Here is a 5,304-nt window from a genome sequence, read left to right as displayed (position 1 = left end):
GAGGGCATTGGATCTCATAGGACAACAGTTGTAGACAGTTATGAGCAGCCATATGTATGTGGGAATTGAATTCAGGACCTCTGAAAGAGAAGCCAGTGTTCTTAACTGTAAGGCCATTTCTCAAGTCTTATCACATCAAACTTAAAATATGAAGGGTGAACAAAATGTATACAGTGTTGTTACTTGGGCTAAGTCTTCATTCTTTGTTGAAAGATGTTATTAATAGTGAAATTAGAAGCAAAGTCCACCAGATTTATGAATAGAAAATATCAGATTTCTTCTCAGTTTAGTTTAATTATTTAAAAATTTGGAATGTGTAAAACAAGAAAAATATTCTTAGTCAACAAATACATTTCACCTTTTGACAAATACAGTGAAATTGGTAAACAAAACCTCTTTAGAGAGAACTTTTGGTTTATTCATAGAGTTCAGAACTTCTTCTATTCTTGTCTATAGTATGGTGAACCCTAATATACATGCATAGACTACATACACACAACTCTGTGATAGCAAGAACAAGGATTGAGAGCGAATGCTCTGTGAAACAGGACTTATTTTGATTTTCCATTTCCCTTGCGTTCCTGATTTGACAATAGCTTTATTCAGTCTCATCTTCAGATTTACTACCAAAATGGAGTGCATCTACAAGCTGAGCGAACTCCTTAGCAGCATATTAGCACTGGTGTTTGAAATAGTCATCACAAACAGCCAATGCTGGTGCCTGTGGGAATTTGACAACAAGGTCTTTGAGTTGTTTGGCCTGTGGGAAGCTTGTTACCCTCAAGAGTATAAAGTCTCAGGCACTGAAGTTAAGATGCTGGGGCATACTCCTATCAATTCTACCTAGACCATTTCACCTGAATTTCAGTGGGCACAAACCCTGATATTGTGGGCAATTTTGGTGAAGCTCATAGTTCTGATTTTTGGTGCAATCCCTATTAAGATCAGATGCATGAGAGACCCATTTGTGGAACTGCAGATATATTGCTACAAGGTCTCTGTCTTCACTCTGTGTCTAAGCAGCCACTTCACATTTGTTTCTGTGAGCTGGAACCACTTTGCAGATCATTATGGCCAAACAACTCTTGAATTTTCACCTGAATATCCAGTCAAAAAAGAAGCCTTGATAGAAAAGCACTATACTGGTATGTTCCCAGTTGGGGTTCTGACACCCATCATGTCACTCTTTGGTGTGATCTTCTTCTTCTTTTTTTTTTAATAACCAAGTCCATTTAAAGGAAAACAAACATTTATAGACAATAATATTTGGGAATTTGGGTGTCTTTCTTTCCAAACTACTTCCTGCTGTTAAGGGGTGCTGCACGGGGAATTCTAAGAAGATGCAGAAATCCTGACTGTAGTCTGCAAGGCTGCTTTGTCCAGCTGTTTTGAATGTAGGATCACCTGGTACTCTGTTTCAGGCAGTCTGGCTTGATCAAACCACATTAGTCTGGAAGGAATCCACAGCTTTTCATTTTCTGTGGAAAGAGAAATAGAAATCCTTTTCCCCCATAACTTGTCCTTGAACTTAAATTTTTGAGTCAGAGCATTTTTTTTTTTTTGATTTGTTATTTTACATGTCGATCCCGGTTCCCTCTACCTCCCTCCCTCTCTCCCTTCCTCCCTTTTACCCTCTCTGTCCTCCCACAAACACCCTAACTACACTCCCCTCCCATCTCCTGCCCCAATTCCATATGTAGGGGAATGCCATCCAGTTGGGGTCATGTAGATCTGACAGGTCATGTGAAGTAGGGACTAGGGCTTCTCTCCTGTCTCTAGGTTAAGACAGTTACCCTCCATGGGGGATGTGTTATCCAGGCCCTTTTGTGCATCAGGGATATATCCTGGCTCCACTGTCTGAGGTCCCTTAGACTGCTCAGTCCTTCTGGCTGAGACCCATATTCAGAGGGGCCTGAGTCAGTCCCATGCTGGCTTCCCAGCTATCAGTCTAGTGGCCATTAGCTCCTTTTTGTTCAGGTAAGCTGTCTCTATGTGTTTCTGCTGCCTGGTCTTGTCCTCTCAATCTGCATCTGGGTTCTAGTTTGACTCAGTGTTTATGTGTGGGTGTTTGCTCCTGTTTCCAACAGGCGTTAGATGAGATCTCCATGGATAAGTTAGTTGTTGATCTGACTATCCAGGAAGGGCATTTATGGTAGCCTTTCCACGGAAGCTCAAATTGTTAGTTGACAGCAGTCTTGTAGTTCTCTAGGACTTTCTTTGTGTTCAATTACATCTTCAACCCAATATTGGTTCCCTCTTTTATTCTCCTGTCTTCTATTCCTAACTGGGCTCAATCTTCCTGGTCGCATGTGTTTTCCTCTCCTCCCTGTCACATTGTCCTACTTCTCTCTCCATTCACTGCCCTGCCCACTTCCCCTCTGCTCTGGGAGACTTGTCCCTTCCCAGTTCTGTGAGGGAATTTATATGAATCTCTTAGAAGACACCTTGTATCCTAGTTCATCTGGTGGTGTGAATTATAGGCTGGTGATCCTTTGATCTAGGTCTAAACTCCATATATGAGTGAGTACATACTATGTTCCTCTTTTTGTGACTGGATTACCTCATTCAGGATGGTTTCTTCAAGTGCCATCCACTTGCCTGTGAATTTCAAGATACCATTATTTTTTTTCTACAGAGTAGGATTCCATTTTGTAGATGTGCCACATCTTCATTATCCATTCTTCAATTAAGGGGCATCTACGTTGCTTCTAGGTTCTTGCTAATACAAATAGTGCTTCTATGAACATAGTTGAACAGATGTCTTTGTTGCATGGATGTGGATCGTTTGGGTGTATGCATAAGAGGGGGATTGCAGGGTCCTGAGGTAAACTAATTCCCATTTTCCTAAGGAACCTCCATACTAATCTCCAAAATGGCTGTACAAGTTTGCACTCCCACCAGCAGTGCAGGAGGGTTCCCTTTTCTGCACATCCTCTCCAGCATGAGTTGTCATTGTTGTTTCTATTTTTAGCCATTCTGGCAGGAGTAAGATTGTATCTCAAAGTGGTTTTGGTTTGCATTTCCCTGATAGCTAAGCATGTGGAGCACTTTCTAAAGTGTCTTTCAGCCTTTTTGATATCTTCTATTGTGAATTCTTTCTTCAGTTCTGTGCCCCATTTTTTAATAGGGTTATATGAATTTTTTTTGATTAGTTTCTTGAGTTCTTTGTATATTTGGAGATCAGCCCTTTGTCGGATATATGATTGGTGAAAATCTTTTCCCCGTCTGTGGGCTGCTGTTTGGTCTTGTCCACTGTGTCCTTTGCCTTACAGGAGCTTCTAAGTTTGAGGAGGTCCCATTTATTAATTGTTGTTTTCAGTGTCTGTGCCCCTGGAGTTATGTTCAGGAAGCAGTCTCCTGTACCAGTTTGTTTGTTCAAGGGTACCTCCTACTTTCTCTTCTAAGAAGTTTAATGTGGCTCAATTGATGTTGAGGTCTTTGATCCATTTGGACTTGAATTTTTTGCATGGTGACAGACATGGGTCTATCTGCAGTCTTTTCACACCCTCATCCAATTGTGGCAGCACCATTTGTTGAAGATGCTCTCTTCGCCCCATTCTATAATTTTAGTTGTTTTGTCGAAAATCAGGTGTTCATAGGTGTGTGGGTTAATATCAGGATTGTCAATTCGATTCCATTAGTCTACCTGTCTATTTTTATGCCAATACCAGGCTGTTTTCAGAACTATAGCTCTGTAGTAGAGCTTAAAGTCAGGAATGGTGATTCCTCCTGAAGTTCTTTTATTGTATAGGGTTGTTTTGGCTATCCTGGGTCTTTTGTTTTTCCATATACAGTTGATTATTATCCTTTCAAGGTCAGTGAAGAATTGTGGTGGGATTTTAATGGGGATTGCATTGAATCTGTAGATTGCTTTTGGCAAGATTGCCATTTTTGCTATGTTTATCCTACCTATCCAAGAGCATGGGAGTTCTTTCCAGTTTCTGGTATCTTCTTTAATTTCTTTAGAGCCACAAAATTCTTATTATATAGGTCTTTTACTTGCTTGGTAAGCGTTATACCAAGATACTTTATGTTGCTTGTGGCTATTGTAAACGGTGATGTTTCTCTAATTTCTTTCTCTGTCTCTTTTTTCTAGTTGGTGTAGATTCCCTGGATTCTGGTGGTGTCATGCTTGTCTTTCTCTTGTTAGGTGTTTTCTTATATTGCTGTCTTCTAGTAGGTGTTGGTGGGGTCTCCCCCTCTCTCTATGGTACTTCCCCAGTGGGCTTATTTGAGTCAGAGTTTCAATATCTGTGGTACAAGCTCTCTAGGAGGTCTCTCGGCAGACATGGACCCAGGGATGGAGTCAGGGCTGAGGATCCAGTAGAAGATGCCTCTAGCCAATGGCTGTTGGAAGTGGACAAAGGCTGAGCTGAAACTTTGGAAGATTTTGCAGGATAGTGGGATCTCACTGGAAACTGATACTCTCCGGCTGAGGCCTCTTTCTTTAGCAGAGGCCCTGATTTGGGGGTCAGGGATCTTGCAGGCAGGAAACTCAGAGTGGACCGGCAGAGACAGGTGGATCTCTGGGAGGGGCCCGGGTCTCCAGCAGAGGACTGGAGGTGGGGTCAGAGACTAAGCATGTGGAAATTACAGGTGGTCCCACTTGGATAGGCTGGTCTCCTTTGTTCAGATTTGCTCTGAGAAGTCTCCCGAAGTAGGGTGGACCTAATATCAGGATTTTCTATTCAATTCCATTGGCCTGTCTATTTTTTTGCCAATACCAGTCTGTTTTCAGAAATATAGCTCTAGTATCACTTAAAGTCAGGAATGGTGATGCCCCTTTATTGTACAGGGTTATTTTGGCTATCCTGGTTCTTTAGTTCTTCAATACAAAAGTTGAGGATTATCCTTTCAAGGTCAGTGAATAATTTGGCTGGGATTTTGATAGGATTGCATTAAATCTGTAGATTGCTTTTGGCAAGATTGCCATTTTCACTATATTTATCATGTCTATCCAAGAACATAGGAGATCTTTCCATTTTCTCGTATCTTCTTTAACTTCTTTCTTTAAAGCCAAAACCTTCTTATTATATAGGTCTTTCCCTTGTTTGGTAAGCATTACCCAAATATACTTTATGTTGTTTGTGGCTATTGTAAATGGTGATGTTTCTCTGACTTCTTTCACAGCCTCTTTGTCATCTGAATAAAGTAGGGCTACTGATTTTTTTTGAGTTTATCTTGTATCCTGCTAGTTTACTGAAGGTGTTTATCAGCTGTAGGAGTTCCCTGGTAGAGTCTATTGGGTCGCTTATGTAAACTATCATATCATATGCAAATAGAGACCTTTGACTTCTTCCTTTC

At 41.0% G+C, this 5,304-nt stretch overlaps 1 pseudogene; it reads left to right on the top strand.

The window, feature by feature from the left end:
• Positions 1-532: 532 nt before the first annotated feature.
• LOC127214494 (uncharacterized) lies at positions 533-2,329 on the top strand (annotated as a pseudogene).
• Positions 2,330-5,304: the final 2,975 nt, after the last annotated feature.

The sequence above is a fragment of the Phodopus roborovskii genome, unplaced genomic scaffold (genome assembly GCF_943737965.1).
Source record: "Phodopus roborovskii unplaced genomic scaffold, PHOROB, whole genome shotgun sequence".
NCBI classification, from domain to species: Eukaryota; Metazoa; Chordata; class Mammalia; order Rodentia; family Cricetidae; genus Phodopus; species Phodopus roborovskii.
Note: the sequence above shows the minus strand (reverse complement) of the source record. Positions and strands in the feature narration are given on the sequence as shown.